The sequence below is a fragment of the Tinamus guttatus genome, unplaced genomic scaffold (assembly GCF_059628265.1).
Source record: "Tinamus guttatus ecotype Peru unplaced genomic scaffold, ASM5962826v1 Tinamus_guttatus_pri_ptg000530l, whole genome shotgun sequence".
Classification (NCBI taxonomy): Eukaryota; Metazoa; Chordata; class Aves; order Tinamiformes; family Tinamidae; genus Tinamus; species Tinamus guttatus.
In genome coordinates, this window is record NW_028289064.1 from 719,327 (window position 1) to 742,622 (window position 23,296).

The window sequence follows — 23,296 nt, forward strand, 5'->3', positions numbered from 1 at the left end:
GAAAAGGAGGGGGAGAAACCAAGGAATCAGCTGGATGCAAATCCCAGGGCTACCAGCCCTCCTCACAGACCCCATTTAGGCACACAGGCCTGCACCTTTGCAGGGTATGAGAATAAACTGGTCAGAGGCTCCTCCTTGGTGCTGGGACCCAAACTGCCAAAAGTTGCCGGGCTAAAGTCTTAGGGTCCCTGAGTACGCTGTGGGCACAGAGCACTTCTGCAACACTTTGGGCAGAAGCAGCCTGGAACATGATTTCACCTCTCAGAATGTTTTCACAGTAGCGCAGAGGCTGCTGCAAGACATAGGAGCCTGGGCAGTCAGGGGATGTAGTCTTGATGACGCCTTCAAGAGTGGTGCAAGGCTAGTGGGTTTTGAGGTCCAGTTATCTTGCCAACTATTTCAATCACCCTGTTTGTACAACAGGGTTGCAACATCCTGCATAAATAAATGCTTGTCACAAAGAATGAGATCCAGTAGGGCAAAGCTGCAGCTAGCTCTTGCACGGCAGGCAGTAAACAAGGAGCTCGAGCTCCCTCCCCCTTTCCCTGCATGGTGCCCTGTCAAAATTGACATTGCCATTCCAGAGGGAATATAGGCTTTCTGCTTCCAAGAGAAGGAAGAAAGCCTAGCTAAGTGGGAAGGAGGAAGGAGAAGGTCTCGCCTTTCCTCCTATCCTTTTGGTCTCTGCTGTGATCTGTGGATGTTGGGGGATTGATAACCAGCCTGTGTCTTCCTTTACTTGGAAACAAAACACAACACACATCAGAAAGATCCATTATATAATTTCAAAGCTCTTTTTCAAGTAACTCCACACTATCCATTTCCAGCTTTTGTTTCACAAGCCCAGACTCTTTCTCTAGTGACACCCAACATTCACCCCGCAAGCTTCTTAAGGCCCAGTTTTTGCACTGAGAAAAAGACAGTGCCCATTTAGGAATGCCACATACAAAGTAACAGATAAGGAACAGTAATAAATTATATCTTCAAAAATATTAATTTAGCTTTATAACATCATTAGAAACACCAGGCCACACTACGTATTATTAAGAAAAGTACTATCACAAAGTGCAGATGATATCCTCATCTCCAGACCTTCCTGACTTGACTATATTATTCATGACTTTCATGAAGGTGGTGTAATTTCTGTGGCCTTCTCTTCGCATAGAGAGGCAAAGTGGTATGTCCACAGTCCATTAACCCTTCCCCAGCCCATTACTACATCTTCAATGTAATATTTCTTCCCTTTATTAACAGTCTAAGAGATCATATTAATTAATCACCATGATTAACTGTGTTTATTCACAAAATGTATATCAATATGTTAATTTTATTATGTCTGGCTCTTATAAGAAATCATATCTTGCACTGAATGACCTTGTCAGTTCTGCAGTTACTGTATTTTTCATTGCTGAGCTATAAATAGTTAACGCAACACATGTTAAAAAGATCACGCCCCCACTGAGGTGGGAAATAACTGAAGAAAACTGTTCTAGTAAACAAGCCCTTCCTGAAGAATAATTGGCAGTAAGAGCAGCTCCTGGATCGCTTTGCTGACAACAACTAAAACTCGCTCCTCCCAGCTCGTAAAACAACGATGCGTGTCAGGGAAGCCAGAGACTTGGTGCTGCCCTTAGAAACACTCAGCTGAAACACTCAACCAAAACTACATTAACAAATCGTCTCCTTAAGAGTGGTTCAGGTATTCATTCCAGATACTGCCTCAACTCTTCATGTCACCATCTCCCTAACACTTGTTACATGCTCAGAGGCTGTTCAGTACCACGTGACACATCTGGCAGATTTCTCTTTTTTGAAAGATTTTCATTAATAACTTTATAGCATCTGTATACAACCTCTTTCAGGAGAAAGGTTTTTTTTATATCTCACTTGAGTCTTCTTTGCTTCCATTCAAGCACATTTCGCTGCTTCGTGCCCCGAGAATGTGGAGAACAAATGACACTTCTCACTTCAAGCGTACTAGATGAGGTTGCTATACTCACTAGCAGTATTTTACATATTTCAAGACTGTTAAGTGTTTTACAAAACCATTCTCTTTCAAAGACTGCTGTATCCTAATTCGTCAATGGAAAGTGTATTTATGGAATCGCACACCTCTGCTCTGCACAGCAGTGTCATGCAGTGTCATCTGCAGTTTCTGCACCACCCTGTATATGTAGTCTGTTTCCCTCCTTCACCAGCCACAAGCCTTGGACTAACAGCAAATCTGTCTCATGTTCAACAGAGGACTTGTGTCAAAAAGCTTGGGAATTCTTTCCATTTGGTGTATTAAGTCACATTTATGTGAGCATAAAATGTGTCTGCTGACTTGCTATTAATAAATATACCAAGAAACTAATAGAAATACTGTGTGGTCAGACACATTTGGTCTGCAGACAAATACAATGTGGGTATTCATACCATCTAGCATGACAGATGGTGCAAGTCACTCGTTAGAGGAAAGACCCCTTTCTAACAACAACATGAGGAACTCAGGCTCCTAAATTTTGAAGCGCCTGTTTGTATCTTAGTCTGATATCTGAAGCAGACAGTGAGTCAATCCCGCAGCAGGCCCAACACAAGCTGTTATCCCAGCATTCTCCTTTTAGCATGTGCAATATTTGGTTGAGAATATGCACAACAAAGCACCCATAAGTGTTTGGACTGATAAAACTAAACGGCTCAAATATCTCCAAAAGCAGCAGTACCATCCTGACCAAGATCAGCTTGTTTGTAAATGTAGGAGAAAGCAGAGGAGATATTTTGCCACCTCCACTCTGATAATTATGGTGCAACACCTAAATCTCAACATTCCATTTTGAGCTACTCTGTAGATATGCACGACTTTACAGAGGGAGTCTGTTTAGTTAGTATTAACATTTAAAATAAGCAGTAACTGTCAAATATAAAGGAGAAGGAAAACAAACAGCATAAGAGAATGAGTCTTGCAAAGAGGGAATTTGCTAGTCTGTCTTGGATGAGGATATTTTTCAAGAACAGATTTGGGGGAGGAAGAGAAGGAGGAGAAAGAGTACACAAAGATAATGTCTCCAGCCTAGTGCATTGCACACTCCCAGGCGTTTCCTTCCCAAGGCCTCGCACAGAGCAGTGGCATCAGAACACCTGTAGTTTAAGGTTTTCAGTCGTCTCTAAATCTTCCTTCCTTTTTCATAAGCTGATCTCACAGTTTCCAAAGTGATGCTGTTTTCACTTCATGTCTCCTGTACAAACAAGCAAGGTCTTTGCTCCCCCCAGGCACCCGCACCCACGCACACCCCATCTGCATCTCTCTGGTCTGTGCTCGGCAGCTCATCACAAGGAAGATACGTGATTAAGTTTTAGCAAAGTGTCAAAGCCAAGTGGCTCACAGACACTTACCTGAAGATCAGAATGTGGTTTAGGTGTTTTCTGAAATTCAAATTAGCGAGTGTCATTTCTCCTGCTTTTACCCCCCTTCAGGGAGCGTTTGATCTGCAGAGAGTGAACAAGAGAGAAAATGAGAAGAGACACAAATCCTTGGATCCAGGGGCTGAGACTTCCTGCTCCAACAGCAGTGCTGGAAGCAGAGAAATAACCAACTTTACTCTGGTTATGTGGCCTGATTGCAGGGCACCAGTGTCAGTTATTCCTCATAAATATTTAGCTTGAGAATTTCAGCACAATTAATTCAAAACACTACCAGCCACTGAAGCTACATTTGACACCTTGCGTATCAGTGCAGACAGGCCTTTGTAATATCACCATGTAGTCTATCATTTATAATACACTATCAATGCAAAAACAGCCCCTTGGAGCATTGATCAGAAATTTCATACTCTTTTTTTGTTCACTGAAAAACAAATTTTATAAAGGCTGCCATAGTCCCATGTTACTGCCATGTTGCTCAGAAATAAAAGACATCGCAAGGAAAGGAAGGAGATCTAACATCTGGCAACCTGCATAGGTTCTCTATTGTTTAAATCACTAGCCTTAGGTAGTTTCTGTATGGGGAAAAATGAAATAGATTGGTATACTGGAAAGGTACTGTTCATATCAAATTCAATATAAATTTTATGCTGTGTTTAGTGGTCAGGATTAAAACACTGACATTTTCCTGTAAGCAATACAGTCTCAACACCTTCCTAAGATATTATGACTCTAGTACATGAAAGTGTTCCAATCACAAACACAAGAAAGTTGCAATATTCCCTGAATATTGATGCTGTTTTTGATATTGACAGAAGCAAAGTAAGAAAAAAATTACAAGACTGAGGTGCAATGAAATCTTTATCTTTACCATCTATTATTTTCTCTGTTTCATCTCTACTCTTCAGTCCATCACCAAATTGCAGGAGGACCTGCTACCACTTTGTAGAAAAATTTCCTAGGTTGGGATAGGATAAACCTAAAGGCATCCCCATCAGAGCTCTCTTGACAGCTAATTCTCAATCTGTTTCCCCACTGGCAGGGAGTAGCACAAGGCCAGGACAAAGGGAAATTAATACATATGAAAAATACTTTCTTTAAGCAGGCCTTTCACATTCTTAATGATACAGTTCACTTGTGTGTATGGAAGTATAATTACCAATGAAAAATAAAACTGTCCTACACTCACCTGCTACTAATTTTTAAAAATGCTTATGATTACAGTATGTACAATGCTGTGTACCTTAAAATCTTGGTAGTGATCCTCTAGCTTGTCCTTGAGTGCTGCTAATTTGGATGTGGTTATTTTCTGTTGACCACAGATAAAATCTAAATTGTTTTCCGAAAATGAAGGATTTTACTGATACTGAAAGGTCCAAATCTAAAGACGCTCTCCACTTTGTTTTCTTTTCCTTACGTATATTTGACGAATTACTCTTTCAGACTGATGCAACCAGTTCAGAAAAATATCATAGCAACAAGCTTGAATTTCAATAAAACAAAAAAGTAACTCTGTTCACCCTATAGCAAAGAACTTTTCTATATATTTTATATATTTTTATATAAATAACTTTATGTAAATATCTCTTGAACTATAAAAGTGAAGAAAAAAAAAGCATTGAATAATTAATTTTTTCCTTATCACTCCCTCAAGGAACCGTAGGTAACTCCAGTTAAAAATGGGAACTTGCTAGGAATATCCTATTAGATCCATTACAAAACTTAGACTTCCATAAAATACTCTCCAGTCCCAACAGAGCTTTGACACTGCCTTCAGTGAAAACTGGACCTTATGTAAAGAATATTTTTTATAATGCTTACTAATTTAGCTTGCAAGGCTGTGTTTAGAGGGATATTAAGCATTAACTAGCAAGTTTTCTTCTGCATGTGTGGAGTACATGTATAATTCCTCACACTGAAAGATGAGTATATACATCTAAAAATAAAGCTCTATACAGTTTCCCAGTAGGCAATTGCTTACTCATTTAAAATGTATGTTTACTTAAAATTTTGTTCCCTGGGATATCCTTATGAAATAAACATTTCATTTTAGCAGGGATTCCCAAAGGAGTCAGCTGTCAGGCAGCCTTATTCTAGCTCCTTCAGTACAAACAATGTAAAGCAGGACACAATCTGCTGGAGCAGGCAACACTCAGGAATTACAGTTTTAGCCCACAGTCCCTTCTGCTGACAGACCGCCTGAGGAGTACCCAGTCTGGAACCACTCTGCTAATGCACTGGGTAGTTCGTTCCCAACTGTTTATTATATAGCATTAATTTTCTACAAAAACATGGCATCTGAACACCTCCACATTAAAATCATTTTGGGGAAGGTTAGGGGACAAATAGGAAGTGAATGACTGATGTTTCCTTACTCATGAATGTTTTACATATTTTTTCATCTCAAACTCCTGCTATATCCTCCCAAGGTAATTTTAGCTGCTTTTGTATTGAGGAAGAGACATATGGATTCTCCCAGCTGGAAACTACCTTAAATTCTGTCCCACATTTTGAAAACAGGTAAAGAAGAATTAAGAAAACAAAAACAAAAAAAAAAAGAAAAAAGAAAAAGTGAAAGAGAAAAATTCATACTACCCCATAATGTTTCATCACACTTCCAACTGATTCCATTAAAAGGCTTAATACTATATTACAACAAACTTTTCAAAGCAGGGCCCACAGATAAATAGAAATTATGTCAAATAACATTTTAACTGCAGTCATTGACACATAGACAATCTCCATTGCTGGCCAGAGTCAAACAATATCTATATACCAATGACAGGATTAGTTCACAGAGAAAAGTTTAGTCAATAAGTATGTTATGTTTTGAATTGACATTGTGTTTTTTGGTATTTTTTTAAATACAAATTTCAAAATGAAAATATAACAATTATTTGAAACAGTGAAATTACACTACTCAAGGTGTAGCTGAAAAAGGACAGGAAAATAGTTATGTACCACTTGATACACCAGGAGTTATTTAAAACTAAACCTAAAGAGATTCAGGTATCTAAGGCTACAATAAAGCCAGTCAGGGAAACTAACCTGTATAAAGTCATACTGAGAAAACACCTTAAAATATGCTTGCTTGCACCAAAATTTTTGTAGGGTAAATTTCTAGAAAGAGCCCCTATCTTCTCATTCCCTCTGGCACTAACTCCACTGCTTGAAGGAGTTGCATTAGTAGCTGTGATGGTTCAAATGCCCCACAAACTACAACTGACTTTCAATAATTACATTTTGAGTGGATTGTGCTATTCTGTGAGAAGCGTCACTAATTAAGGAAATGGGATTTACAGTTGCATAAACTAATTTCATCATAAAAATACAGGTGACAAAGCCACAATGCATTTATTTATAAGTTTCTTACATTTATGACTTAACATTTCTCTATAGGAGTGCAGAATAGAAAAAGGTTAAGAGAATGAGTAACATAACTCTATTAAATAAATGCATATAACTATCATAACTAATTTATTGTAACTGCTCTCAACTGCTGACATTGCCTCTCAGAAAAAATAATCTATATCACTATTTTTGCTTATCTTAATAGATGTACAAATACCTGAATTCAATTTGTCTATTAAATCACTGATAGGAAAGGGGAAAAAAAAAGAAACAAGCTTGCACCATTAAGCTTTATCCCTGTTAAGTTTTGCTGGATTGCTGAGTTATTTTTCGTTATTATTGTCTCTCAAAACACCACTTTCTCTTCAGCTGTAAATAGCCCAGGAAAATAGTTCAAACCTTAGAGGGAAACTTCCAAAGAAAAGATTTTTTTTTTCCTCATAGCTGAGACCTTTCCCAGGGGAACAGACCACTTTTGGAGGTGTTAGTACTTCATGTTTGCAGCCATGGAAAAAATATATAGAAATAATGGGTCGGCCAAGTATATTATGAAATGCTTGCTTCTATTAGGGCACATAGGGCAAATAAGAGTCAAGCTGAAACAAAGTTAATGGTGGAAAGCTTGGAGGATTTGTACTAGTTTCAATATCTTTGCTTCCATCTTCTAAATTGCCAGTTGTCAAATGTCATTACTGGCCAGGCTGTTAGATGGTTATTTGATTATGTTTTCACCCTTCTCTGGAGTGTGAGTGTGTGCGTATGTAAAATCATAAAAACATGCTCAGACAGGTGCAAATGCTCAGAAAAGCATGAAGATGATAAAGCTATTTTATTGTCTTCTTTTTTACATAGATAATATGCTTATATAATGAAGCAAAAGAAATACTAAGATTTTTGCTTCTATTTCTCCCGACAGAATTTGCGGCTGCATGTACTTCAGCAGTTACTAACAGCTCTTGCACAATTGTAATACTAATTTATGATGAAGCATACCAAATGAACCACAAGTTATTTAAAAAAATGAAATAAGGAAACTTTTGAGGTTTTAGCAGGGAAACAGACTGAAGTGAATGTAGCCTGATGTAAATGAATGGACGGCTTCAATGAAAATGAAAGAGAAGAAAACTCCCTCCTGGGGTTCATTATGCCTCTTGAGCTGTTGGTAGTAAAGTTAATTTTTAAATGCTTTGAGGTGATTAAGAACTCAGGCATCACTCTAAATGTAAATAAGTCCTGTTTCATTTCCTTGCAGTTAACTGATTGCACCAGTCACCAGCTACTTAGCTTGCTGATGTATTTGAGATCCAAAGTCTAGTTCATAATTAACCCTCTTCATATGAAGGGAAAATGCTAGCAAACCTGCTTTTAAACATATATAATCAAGATGTGATAAATTTATTCACTAGAAAAAACAATACTTATATTTGTAAATAATGAAAAAAAAATGGAAAAAAAAAAGTATCGCAGAATGAAAATCAGCACATAAAGAAAATTTTGCTTCCACTCACATGGAACACTGCTTAAAAGCACAACTATGACCAAGGCAATCTTGAGATTTTAGCTTAAGTAGATGGTAAGAAACTGGTATTTTTCAAACAAATAACAAAATGCTAAATTCACTGTAAATAAACTCTACAAATATGAATTTACTCTTTTCCCAGTCTTGATATTTAAACTCTTTAGCCCCTAGAGCCTAAAGGGTGAAATAGAAATTTCCTAAACTCATCAAGGCAAAGTCTTTCAAAAAAAGAGAGAGCAGCCTGAGTTAGGCTCAGCCCAGCACCAGCCAGAATCCTCTCCTGCTCCCAGAGCATCACAGTTTGCTATTTTACTTTCTGAAATAAAGTTGCCTCCATCTGTTTTGGAGACAAAAGATCACTTTTCCCCTATCACAGCTCTCTTCAGTGACTTCTGCTCCCAATTTCCATTCTTTCACTGAAGAAAGTTTTTCTGCTTATTGTTGTTTTCAGTTTTAATATTTCATTACAGTTTAATCTCACAATCATCTTAAATACAAATGAACAGCTGGATCACTAATGCTTTCCTTCCAGAAGGGAAAGTGTAATACAATAATATTTGGCTAATGAATCAGTCTTTCACTGCATTTTAACTCTTAGCTTTTACACATTTTAACAGATGAAGGTTTTGTTCTCTCCCATTCTATTCTCCAACTTTTGAAGCAAATTGCAGCAAGTATTACTCATGCGTCACTTTCTAAACTTCACACTTGTAGCTAAAAATATATGGGGGTGAGAGAGGTTGATCTAGTCATTTATTAATGTCAGGAAGCTTGAGGCTACATCTATTCAGTGGGAGAGAAACATTGTTATTGCTGTCAGTAAATTGAAGCAAACAAAAGTTCCCCAGTTGTTCACATTTGCTAAATAAAGGTTCTCTGGTCAGCTGCCTGCTGACAGCCACTGAAAGGGAGTAGCTGGAAAGATTGTACAACTCGGAGGCACCTGCAGGGAAAGCACTGCTGATCCATAAGAAGGTTCACAGAACCTCCAACAAGCAAACAAAAAGTCACAAAGAATTCACCAGGAAGCACATATCCAAACATGTGTCTGCCTTGTAATATTAGGTACATATGTGATTTACGTTAAGGAGTAGCTGTAGCATCTTCAGCAGATAAGGATTTTATCTTTTTTTGCCCTAACAAGATTCTAAATGCAGTGGACTTGATGTTTTATTAAAAATTGCATGTCAAGCCTGAAGAGGTAATCTTGAGTATTCCTAGATATAAATATATGCATACAAGGACCGCAGAGGCAAATGATTATAGCTAGAAACTATTCCTTGAAAGTAACTCTTAAAGCAAGTTACTGCCAGCAAGACAGCATATTTCAGTATTCATTCTTTTAAATCCAACAACTACATTCTTCTACACATGAAACTCAGGCCCTATGCACAGTACTAGAACTATTATTTAAGAATTCAGCATTAATGTCCTTATTGGAATTGCAATCACATTATTAGCAGGCAGAAGTTCTCTCAAAGTCCACAGCTATAGTAAGCCCATAACATTACCTATCAATAATGCAGATTTAGAAAGATATTTCCATTATATTCTACTTAACAGGGTCTGATAAAAATTCTCAGTGACTATAGTATTAACAGCCTCCCTAAGGACATATATAGGCAAAGAAGCATACATTATTTTGTTCATTTTGCTGTTTTTCATTCATCATAGTTCACTTCATGGTGTACTGAGCTAGGTCAGATTTTTGCTGAGCAGGCACTTACCCCTCGCATCTTCCTCCACTGCAGCTCCCAGCTCCACTCACCCAGTGTGGATGTCTCTGCCATTCCCCTACCATTTGGACAGGCAACAAGTGTCCTTCAACTTCTCCCCAGCAGGCCAAAGGGGAGCTGAAAGATTATTATTATCCCACTGACTGGCGATGGAAAAAGCACTAGGACTCCTGTTTGCCAAGAGCAAACAATCACCCTCAGAGGCAATAAATTTATTTAAAGTCCTTAGGTTTTTAAGACAATCTTACTGTCTTACTGTCACAGAGGCTGAAAAAAAAAAAGTCTGCCACTTCTGCGAGTTTGAAATTGGCAGTCAAAATATCTAAAAAACACATTAAGCATGGGTACTTTGGCCAAGTTAAAAGAGAGGATCTTTCACAAGAATACTTAGGTACAGATTAGGTCTCTATGTGATCTTTCCTGTTCCTTAGCTGTCTGGGATATTTATAAGTACTTCCTCAGAGAAATTCTGGAGAAATTAAATTTTGAAGTGCATTTTGAAAAATTGCCATTAAAGTATCATATCTCATTAACAGAAGTGCACAGTCTTGACATGATGTTCAAGTCTGGCCTCTCCAAGGGAAATTCTGCAAGAAGATGAATCTTAGTAACTCTTTCTGAAATCCCCAGTATTAGCAGGTCCTCAGCACCTAAGAGAGCCTGAAGACTGAGTAGTCCTATCCCACCCTGGCAATCTACGTGAGGAGTTTAGCATCTTATTCTCCTAAGACTTCTGTGAGGGTCAGGGTTTAAAAAGCCTTGAGACCTTTTAATTTTCATACTTCTGAAGCTCAGTTTACTTAACTTACCCTCCTCCCTCAAAAGAACCAAAATAGCTAAAGAACCAGAGGGATTTGAGGAAAAATGCAATCTTTTCCTCATTAAAAGCAGGGCCTTATCATGGATCTTCTTGATTTGTATTATCCTGGCAAAGGGGAGATCACATAACTGGAAGTGTTTATTTTCTATCAAGGAGCTAAGGTTCAGAGATATGATTGTAATTCTGTGTGTTTAATTGCAAAACTATGCGCTCAGTTACACCTGGACTGGTCAGTCTGGCACCAGTTGCCAAACTTTTTTGTGTATGAACATAGCAAGGACTTTGTGAGGTCAAAGAGAGACCATTTAACTGAGTCTTGCAAATCATGTCATTGTAAGCAAAATTCTTATTGATTTGAAAAAAAAGGTTTTTTTGTATTTCTCTTTTCCCAGAAGATCTAGAGACACAGCACACACACACACACAAAACCCTCTTGATTACATTTGAACTGTTCTTTTCCACATTCTAAAAAGCAGACCGTTTTTTCCCTTTCCCTTCTTCCCCCCTCCTCCCCACCTCATTTTCTTCATGTTAAATATTTACACCCCTGAATTCATATGATGCCAGTACCCCAATTCTGGGCACCTTAATAATGCCTAATTAGGTTAGAACTGTTTCTCAGTGCTCAAGATTACTGTGTGTAACTTTTTCCACAGGCTGAGAAAATAGGCCTCTTATAGCAGAATCCTGGCAGAATACTTAAAGTCTGTTTTAATATCTCCCAAGTAAATAAAGCCTTACAGGACAGAAAGGATGTTTCCTGGAGAATGCTATGACTTACCAAGTAAAGACAGCCACAACTAGAGATTACAGAAGCACAAACTTTTGTTGTGACTGGGGCCAAGACCTTTCAGGAAAAACATGATGCCAATTAGCATTTACCCTAGGCCAAAAAGGCTGATTTTTAACCTTCCATGACATTGTAAAGAGCAGAGGATGCTGAACTTCGTTGTCTGATACAAAGGTACTCAGTTAATCAGCTGGTGCAACCAGCCTGCTTCTCATGTAATCATCCAAGGACTACTAATTATAAGAAGAATAAATTATACCAAAAAAAAAAAAAAAATTTAAACTCCTCTCCCGGGAAAGGTGATTTCTTCTCTTATCTCCCAAGGAAAGACTGAGTATAATAAAAGCTGGTGTTTTCTTCTACCCACATGTTTTTCTCGACTACATCTAATCTCTCACACCTGTTCAGACTCATTAACCCTTAAAGCCTGGTAGCATTTTCACAGTGTCTCATGAAGACTGATACATCTGTTAACTAACTTCACTGTTTGTAACTGAAATCATAAATTTAGGAAGTATTCAAACAAATGTCAAGGTTCTACATTGGTTTTATTTCAATTCACTAAAACCTCCTATAATTTGACCTATTTCCTTCCCAGTTATTGTGCAGTTCCTGCTTATCTGAATTCTCCCTCTCTCAGTAACTCATACCTAAAGAACACCCAAATGAAGGTGAACCTGAAGAAGATTGTGATCATAAAAAGAGATTTTAGCCCTAGCGCATTCCCCATAATAAATCCTATGGCCCATTAGCCATAATAAATCCTATTCCACTGCTGAATGATTTTGCCCTGAATCCTTCAGTGTCATTAAGCTCTAATTTAACAACTTCATAGGAAAAAGACTATTTTAACCTTGACCAAACATGAACTGTCCTCAATTTTATGTGCTAGTATTATCCTTTGTCATCAGGAATTTCCACAGGAATTTGCACTGCACTTTGTTCTATGTAACAAGAAATGCTACACATACACATCAGATTTCCCTGCGTTCTATGATAGCATTCCACAGAATACTGAACTAAGATGAAAATATTGAATCTTATGTTGAACGTAACTGATGGCTAATATCTAGAAGATAGATTAATACTTCTGGATGAAAATTATAGTCAAAACATATTGACTGGCACATTGGGACTTCTAACATAAGGGCAATGTTTGAAGGCTAATGCAAGACTGGACGATAAAATTCTCTCAAGCCTGTTGGCCTTTGTCCACCTTGCCTTCTCATGCAAATAGTTAACAATGCATGTGTATGTGTGTGCAATGTTCACACACTCCCCAAAAAGGATTTCCAAAACTCTTTATTGCACTTGCTTATCCTACTTGGGAGAAAATGAATCCAGATGCAGCAGATGTTAGCTATATTGGTTAATGTAGATCTGGAAGGCAGGAGACTGTGCCTTTGCATAGGATGCAAAGACTAAATGGAAATGAGATTAGTAGGGCCTGTCTCTAGAGGCAAAGTGATTATTCAGTCAGAATGATTATTCAAAAGGAGTAGAGTCTCTGATAAAGAAAAAAAAAGATGGAGCAAGGGTCATAGGCAGATAGCATGCATTGTTTAAATATTAATAAATAAGCATGGAAGGGGAGAGAGCCTCATATACCACTCACATAAACTTGAATTACCTATTTACCAGATGCTGAGAATTACTGAAGGTCAAATCTGCTGGGAATGGACAGGGCATAAGAATGCAGAAAGACAAACAGACTCATGTAGAAAACTTGGGAAACTTCTGACAGGAACAGAACAATAAATGCTGCCTCCAGATTTATGGGCAGTAGGATTGGAGTGTTATTGATCAGTCACAACCTTTTTATACTGATCAAAATATGATTTAACCCTGACAGGGAAGGATTTAAAGGAGAAAGAATTACGTAAGAACTACTATTCATTTCTCAAAGTCAAAGAGTTAGGGAGTCCATTCCTATCAGAACGCCCCCAGTTTTCCAGTGCACTTTTATCTACAATGGCTGATTTATGTGTTTCAGATAGTGGCCCAGTTACAGGAAGCCATGATTGAAAATTCCTGCTAAACTAGAATTATCTGTATCAGTCCTTACTTTCACACAGGGGAGATGGAACTTGATTCTTCTCTCATATTTACACTGATTCTGGATAAATGTTGTCTAGTGTCTCACTGTATGTGATCTACCTTTACTTAAGTGGGAACAGACTCCAACATATTGTATTCAATAAACTATTCAAGACACAGATTTTCCTGTAAATACTAATGACATGCAGAACATGAAAAATGATGAAATGATGTTTGTAGTGTAGTATTTCAACAGAATAAATGATTTAACTCATGTAAATGTAGAATAAACTTTAGTTATTCACCATTATGCAGTAAAAGAATTAAGGAGTACTAGGGAACTTTCATATATATTTTTACGTACATAGCATTACAGGTGTGAATTGACCTTGACAGTCTGGTAAACAATAAACTCTTCTTATGGCCACACAGGGTAAAAAAATAGAGTCAATAAAATACCATTTCTCCCTTCCCACCCCAATCCAATCCCAATAAAGGTAGTAAATGGGAAAGGGTGGAGACCCTTATTCAAATACACTGGGATACATATTTTTTAATATGGTTGGCTTTTACTATAGAAATGCCATAAAACTTGTCAGCAACACTTGCACAAGACACAAAAAGACCCCCTTTAGAGTGACATCATGAAATTTATTTTGAGGAGTTTCGCTGACTGCTGCCTTTCTAAGGCATTTTCCTCCTCACATCAGAGCACTGTATATGTGGTCAGTGCATGTAGGAGAAGGCAGAGACAATTGTGTTAGTTTTTGTCTCTACAGCACTGTGGGTTCACAAATACTTCGCAAAATGTCAGTAACATTCAAGAGATGCTCCTTCCCACTCATAACAAGATGATGATCAGATTTGCACAACTGGCTTACATATTTCCATGGAATTAGACAATTAAAGTTTTACTCAGCTGTTATCTATCATGTGTTCAAGATATTAAGCAGTAAGACTGACTAAAAAACAATTTAAAGTAATAGAACTTTCTTAATGACAGGAAATCAGACTGAATTGTCATTCTGACACTTATTAGCATATTAACTTTTTTAAAAACTGCTTATGTTAATTAGTAATGTCAATAAAGGAGAAAGAATATACCTGCAAAGGTCTTATATTCACATTTGATACTAATCTCAGTCAAAGCTGTGAGCTGACGGCCACCCCTTACTAATACCAACAAGTATGAGCTGCCCCTCCTTGAATGGAGCTACAGTGTTGTTCAGTGCTACATCTCTTCTGGCATTAGCAGAATTACTTTTTCCTATTTCAGAATAAATGGAGTTCATTAATGCATTATTGCTATGAGGTCAGATTAAAGAGGTAACCACAAAACTATCATAGATTTAAAGAGGGACAGTTGGCTTCTATACATAACAGTGGACTAGCAGAGCAAAATTGTTTCAAAGACCTTGAGTCCAAGTCTTTGTTTATTGAGAGCAAACAGTCAGTGCATGTAACAAGACCTCAGTCAATCAATGGATAATGATGAGTGCCTCACTCAGACAGCTAAACCTGGACAAGTAAACCTGACATTACCAGAAAAAGGCAAAGTCAACAACATAAAAGTCACAGAATAGAGAGTTCAGTGAGGTCCCATGCACAGGAATTTTTAACCCATATTCAAATGGACAGAAGCCTTTATTGAGCTTTCACATAAACAAAATGTTTATTTTTTAAAACTATCAAAATTGGCCATGGAAATTAATTTAAATAAATCCTCTACATTCAAAAACATTACAAGTTAAAATACTCTTCTGTTTGATAAATTTTTCTGACATTAACAACATAAACAGTATTTTTTCGTCCTCTAGGTATTTATATACGTTCACCAGATATCATTTACAGCAATTGCCCTCATTCGTAAGCCTCACTGAAAGCTGTCCAAGTGAACAGAAGAGAAACAGCCCATATCATTAAGGAAAAGTTAATGAAAATCTAGTGCAAAACAAGGCCTAATTATCCTGTGGAATACATCTCTTTTAATTTGCCTTTCCAGCAGTTATATAGTGTTCTGTGTTTCAAATGGTATGCTAAGAACTACCAAATTTTGTAGCCTGACAGTCTCCTGATTGCTTGGTGATGGATGAACTTGCTGTGACTGGGAGATGTCTGGTGAAGGGGAGACCAGATATGCAGAATGTTTTCACATCCTTGGGCTAATTAACAATAACGAGATCAGAATGTTATTGGCTTAATCAGCTTGCAAAGTAGCATTTGAAAACAGAACCTAGTTCAACACAAAATTTCCCATTAGTTTGCACTGCTAACTACAAATACATGGAATGTTTATTCTCCTACCTTTTCCTGAAGTTAGTAGAATTCTTGAGATTAGCAAAACTATTTATGTGAGAGGATTTGACCATTAGATTACATCATCTGTGGTTGAAGATGCCAGACACTGATTGATAACCCAGGCTGTCCCTGCTAACCATTTCTGTGCAGCATGCCAACAGCCCTCTCTTAAGCCATTAGCTAGCTAGGTAAGTTGATTTGCCTTGAGCTTTTGCAGAACTTTTCTGCTAAAAATTTCTCTGTTATGTGTCTGCTGAAATTCACTTCTTTATCCATAAAAAGGGTCAGCTAAAAACATAGTTATTGCTAATGGAAAATTTCTCAGGGAAAATTTGAAGAGACTCCAGATACTCTGCCTTTCTGACACCCCATGCATTCCTGCCGCTAAAAAAATGAAGGACATAACATTTCCATAAATAAAAATCATTCTTATCTCCTTTATTTTGCATGTATAAGAGAGACAAATGCTGGAAATGGAAGGCTAAGGTATATTTTATAACAGACAGAACCAGGATGTACTTCCCTCTCCTTTACTGCACAAGGACTCTCCAAGCCCACAGCCTCTACTGTGGCTATGAAACATTCATTTTGCAGAGGTAGAAAAAAACTAAATTACACATTGACCACTGCATTCAACTTCTTGTCCAATAGGGAAAACACTGTGCTGAATTTTAAATTCAGCAAATTTTGTAGTCTTTCAGAGTATGAACTGTTTGATGGCCTTTGCACCCCAGAGGCTGCAGAGAAGCAACAGCTTTGGGCAGTTTGATATTTCAGGGGCCAAAGGGACAAAAAGAATGAAAACAGACATTGTCCTTTATTAATTTCCCTCCACTGAAAAAACAAATATGCATAAGTAAGTTACTGCATCCAATACAGACTAGGAAATTTCTTGTTAAATGTAAACTGTCCCTCGGGTTATTTTGAAGTATTCTTCAGATTAAAGGACAGAAACATACTCATGCAAAAACTATTGCTACCGGTCTTTTCTTAAGAGACTTTTCTTAAGGCAACTTTTTTTTTAAGGTATTAGAGTAATTTCAGTGAGATTTTATTAACCTGATCCCTAGTCACCTCTACAAGAATTTTCCACTATGATGAAGGGAAATGTTAGCTAAAATATTTGACATTCCAGGCCTCTCTCTTTCTCAGCTGGCTGTAAGGCTTTTCAAAAAGATTAACCAATGTACTCTAGCTAGAGTTGTTGTATGGTGACCGACAACACTCTAGATAAAAAATTACCTAGATTGTCCCCTCAAAGGCAATAGTCAATGGTTCAAAGCCTAAGGGAACTAGATGAGTGGTTCTTCTGAGGAGTCAGTACAGGGTTGATACTGTTAGGCATCTTCATCAAGAAGCTAAGAAAAAGGAATGGAGGGCAACCTTAGCAGCCTTACAAACACCACTGGGCTGTGGGGAAGAGCAGGTGCACAAAGGAGCAGCCTTGCCATGTAGAGGGACCTCAGCAAACCAAAGGGATGGGCCAGTAGGAAATTCATTAGTTCAGCCAAGACAAGTGCCAAGTGTGTGCCAGGGAGGATGCAAGAGCAACAACAGCAACACAGACTGGGAACTGACTGGTTAGACCGCACTGTAGAAGGGACTGGGGATCGTGGGAAAGAAGCTGAACATTATGGCCTTGCAGGGGTGCAGGGTAACAGCATACGGGGCAGCTCCAGGAGGAGCGCAGATGGCAAGAAAGGGCAAATGTTTGCTCCTGCTCAGTGCTTCTGGGGCTCTCTGGAGTACTGGGTCCAGCTTGGGGCTTAACAGCTGAAGAGATATGTTATATTTTTAACATACAGAAAATCCAAATAAAAGCCATTTAGCCATGGGCTGGAGCTCATACTGTTCTTCAGCTTGGAGAAAGGGCATGGAGGAACCTAATTGCAATCTCCTCCTACATAAAGAGAAGTCATAGCAAAATTAGAGACAAACTGTTCTCAGAGGTGCTCAACAAGAGGCAACAGTTACAGGCTGTGGCAAGACAAGCTGTAACTGGACGTAATAGGAGAAAAATTCAGACTGAGCATGATTAAGCATCAGAAAAAGTTGCATAGAAAGGCTGTGGAATCTTCATCATGGGAGATTATCAAACCCTGACTGGACAAAGTCCTGACCAAACTGATTTAAATCTGAAGCTATGTTTGCATTGAGTTGGACTAGACGACCTCCAAAGATCTCTCCCAACTTAAATTATTCTATGATTCTACAGCTTGCTACATCTGTTTAAACCTAACCCATGCAAAAGGGCACAGCTAACCCAAAATGATAGAGATGAAGCATGATTCCTGCGTCATGTCAGTCCTCACAAGAGCAGGGGCAGCCGCAGCAACACTCTCTGGAGAGTCAGCAGAGCTAGTGTGCTTCCACATCTCTCCATCCACCACAGTGTCTGAACAGCAATGAACTTTGCTCATTCAAGTTTGTGGAAAGACCAGAAAAGCCTGGCATCCTCCAGAGGGAAGAGGAGAGAAGGCCAGTGGAGCAGTTTGCTCAGAAGCAACCTGCATTCTTGGAGCCTGCTCTGCAATCACAAGAGTTGTTCAATAAATTCACTGAATTTCACTGGCAATCTAGAATGAGATTGTCCTCACATTTAGTTCAAGTGCAGCCCAGTAAGGTACAAATCCTTTGGACAGCTTTAGAATATAAATATTTATTAATTGAAGTTACTATAATAGCATAAGTGTTTACTGTCTGTGGGAACTGCTTCTCTTTGGTCTCCTCCCTGCAATTCTCTGCGGCTGGAAGTTGTTCTTTCCCTCACATTGCCTGACTGCCCTCTGAACTCCCCCTCACCTCCCTCCATCCTTCCTGTGTAACCAGCTTTAGATTCACATCTCAGTTCACTTTGCTCTGCTGTTACTATTACATCCACACCCTCTTCAGCTCAGCCAGCCTGGGAGAACACTCACGTGCCATTTTTAGGGATTTCACGTCACGTTCTTTCCTTTCATTCATGCTGCCACTTTCTGCATTGTTTTGCCTTGTCTTTTTGGATATTGTATCAAACCAGGTGTTCAGATACTCATGAGAATGGGTGTGGTGCATACAAATTTATACCATATGGTAACAGGAATTTCATAACAGCACTCTGAATATCTGAGGGGTGGGAGGAGACGGTGAATTGGAAAACTGCAAGAATTACCAGGGGCAGACAACAATCCATGAAGGAGTAAGAGCAGTGAGACGCATTTGTATTTCCAAACATGTCATCCTTCCTCTGAGCATGACCTCCTGCTGCCCCTCCGCTGCTGCCTGTCAGCACCAAGCAGCAGAGAAGCACATCAGCTCGCACAGGAATGAGAAAAACTCTCCCCTCTGCAAGCTGCAGGAGGACAGGCACAGACACACAAGGTTTTTTCATTCTTCCCCCATTATTATTTCATCCTTCCCCTAAATATCACTATGGTTGATCTCAGCATTTTGTTTTCATTTTTAAATAAAAGAGAAAGAACACATAGATGATTGATTACTCTACATCAAACTCTGTATCTGTGGAATTGGCTCTCTACTATGTGAAAGATAAGGAAGTAGTTCCATGATCTCCCAAACTAATGCTGCCAGGTGAACCCGGGTGTCTCAGTGAGTGTGACTGATGCTGTATGTTGGAGTAGGCATTAGCATCAGTTGTTTTTCTGCATGATAGAGACATTTACTCTCTTTCATTTCTGTTGTGTTCTGTGAAAGGTGAGATTGGTGAGCTAAGACACTACCACATTCTGTCCATTTTCTCTTCTCACCTACTTCCACAAAAACCATCAAAAAATGTTTGTTTTTTACTTATCTATTCTATTGCTAAACTCAGCTGAAATTGGCTACCAGTATGGCAGGAGTAGGCTAAGGCAGAAGTGCACATACACACAGATAATATATGAGAAAATTATATAAGCCCTTTTAGGAAGTCTGGCTTGAAATAAAGCAAAGAATTGGTGCAAAAAGGTGTGTTTGGTAATTTGACAGTCACTTGTCTTTAAATGAAGAAATGGGTTTAGGACACTTGTAAGAACAAATAGGTTTGGGACACTTTATGTTATTTGGGCAACTGGACATTTTCACTACCTGTACCTCTGTATTTTTTTTTTTAAACCATTACACTACATATGCACATCACTACCAATGCTCAAGCATTTCCCATTTCCAGTGAGGATCTCAATATATAAAAGCAATAACTTAAACTGTTTTATATTACCCATAAATGTAATCGACCAATGTTTGCAGCAGTCAGTTTGTCAGTTGTTATAGTTACAACCACTTTTGCAAAATAAACCTCCAATAATGCCTATGTTATAGAATTTGAAACAAATACAACAGGATGTTAATAAACTCCAGGAAAAAAAAAATCATGCTCTTACCTCCAACACATGGGCAGAGTATTATTTTTAGGTCATTTATAATAGACAGTAATCTTTGTTTGGAAGGCAGCACACACTTCCCCAGTGAACTGCAGGATACACATAAATAATCGGGGCTGGAGAAAGGTCATCACAGGGCTACTTCGAGTTTAGCAACAGCGGCACACAAACCAATTGTTCAGAAAGCCGTAAGCAGAGCAAATCAAGCTAAATACAACACAAATGACTATGCTGAAAGACTTAATATTAGCGATGAGCCAACCTTGAATCTTAACATTTAGCAAAATTTATTAAGAATCAACATGCAGTGAAAGAAGTTACACAGTTGAGCTCAAGCAAATAAGAGTATGAGCACAAGCTGCAGGGCATTTAGCAAGGTCCAAGACCCCCAGCTGAGCTGGCAGGAACCAATAATTAAGAGCTTGGTCCCAGGGTCTCCTTATTGCTACAGCAGAGATGGTGCTAGTAGAGCATGTCGACTAGCAATTAGAGATTCCTGAAAATATTTCCCTCTACACCTTTGCATCATAAAAACAGTTCACAGCAAAAAAGAAAAAAAATATATTGAAAAGAATGTATTGAATACATTCAATACATGTGTTTGCTACCCTTCAGGAGAGGGAAAAAAAAAAAAAAAAAAAGGTCTGAAAGCTCAATTTTTATATATAAAAATAGAGTTATTTACATTTCAATGCACTTGGACATTGTCTTGTGCTCATCTAATGATCTCATTTGTTTCCCTAGGCCAGGATGCCTAGACAGATTCACTTGCACCCTGCCTAGGAACTCACACACTGCAGGCAAGAGAGTCTCTGCCCCAAACTGGGAATTGTCTGTGGAAGACATACCTATTTCTGAGAAAAATGAACCCTTCACAGCACCCTACAGCCTGAGCACAAGAGCAGATGGCAGGCATACAGGCACTACTTGTCAGTAGAAAAGGTGACCGATAAGATAGGAAATGCAGAAGCACTGTGCACTTTGCAGCAGAGCTGTTGTGTGCTTTAGACACAGATTCACAATGCTCATTAGGAGGCTAAGCCCCATGGTTTTCTGGTAGATTCCTAAATAGCTTAGAAAATTCCCTCAGGGAGGATTTTAAAATGCAGTAACTCTACAACTGGACTGTAACTACACAGGCTTGAATTTTGAATCACACTACAATCTGCTCATAAAGTCTGCTTCTTATCTGAATTTTTTTTCTGTACATTCCATATCAAGGAAATATATTTGCTTGTTTGTGTTTCTTTTCCCCAAAAAGTTTCTCGTAACCATGATAAGGCATCTTACTCTGTATTCTAAAGGCATTTAAAATTAATTACTGCATATTTAATCTTAATTTTTTTTGATTTAGGTTTTTTTCTTCTAGTCCGGGAACTATATTTGATGGGAAGCAGCAGTTCTACATTAATACTGATTAACCAAAGCTCACTGTTACAGGAATGTTGCAAAGCTTAGTGAACTGCAATTTATAAAAGTATCTCAAACCTTCAGTGAAAGCTGTTTTATTTTAAGCGAAATCTACACATTAGTAGTAGAGAATGCAAGAACATCTCATGAAACAATGTATAGGAAAACTACAAAAGGAGAGGATCTATGCAGATCTTAGTTGGATGAATACCCATTTGCAGCTCATTTAAAACGATTAGAGTGGCTGAATACCACATGCTGGAGTCTGATCTCATTTGCCTGAAATGCATGGATGGAAGCTGAGTTACTCGTGATTTGCACTAACATAAACAAGATCAGAGCTAAAGCTGTGAAAGAGTCACCGTACTTGGCAGTGTTCAAGAAAAGCGTAGATGAGGCACTTAGGGACATGGCGTTGAAGGGTTTACGGTTGGACTTAATCATCTTGAAGGTCTTTTCCAACCATAATGATTCTATGAAAGCTGTGCTATAGCCCATGCCGGGGCTTGCTTGGGGTGGGAAGGAAAGTGCTCCGCACTAGACAAACCCACCAGCCCAAGGGGATTCCCAGTTTGAGCTGCTTGCTGCATGACTGTTGCAAGTTCCCTGGCAAAACTGCAGCCTGGTAGCTTGGAACCCCTCACAGCCATGAGTAAGAGCATTTCTCTCTTTATATGTCCTCATATAAAGGACATATGAGGACATTTATATGTCCTCATATAAAGACAGTATTTGGGGAGGGGCTATTGAGTAGTCATGGTTAGAAAAGTGATCTGACATAAACAGCTCCTCCTTTTTCATCCTAAGCATCTCCTCTACACCTGAAGCAGATCTGCTTATTTTACTGATTTTTTTAAACTTATTTTACAAGCAAAAGGAAGGCTTTTTTATTAGTGAGCTATAAACCGGTCTTTTGAGCCTAATCTGAAAGACATTCCCAGCCACGTCCTTGGTGAACCTTTATATGCAGCTTGGGTCTGTCATGACACATGAGTTGTGATGGACCTAGAGCGCTACATCACATAATGGAATACAATGGGGCTTAAAGGTGATTTTTAGATGTTTTGTTGCTTGGATGCTCCCCTAGTTCTCCTAAAGCAGATATGGAATAACTGTCACAGAAGCAGTCCCAGCACCGAGCTGTGGATGGAGACAAGAACTCCAGATTTCTCCCCTTGAGTGAGAAAGTGAATTTTTCAATTCTTTAAGCATTTTGATTTTCTTGTTTGTTTCTTTTTCCCAAAAACAATTTGACCATATCCTCACTGCACTGTGACACAACTGGACGTAATATCCTGGAATGATTGTGCAAATACAGGCTATAGGGTCTATTTCCCTGCTTACATTAGGATCCCGTTAGTCCTGTTTACCAAAGAATTATCCTGGGAGTTAATATGTAGTTTATAATCAGCCAGATTATTTGTTTTTACAGTAACATTTGCTGGGACAGCCTCTGATCTAGTGCCTTTGGCTCCTGTTCTTTGTTCTGAGATATAATTGTCTCCAACTTTTTGATATCCATTTGTATTCTCTTCCTTGGTATTTCCTCGGTCTTTGAGCTATCTTCAAACTTTA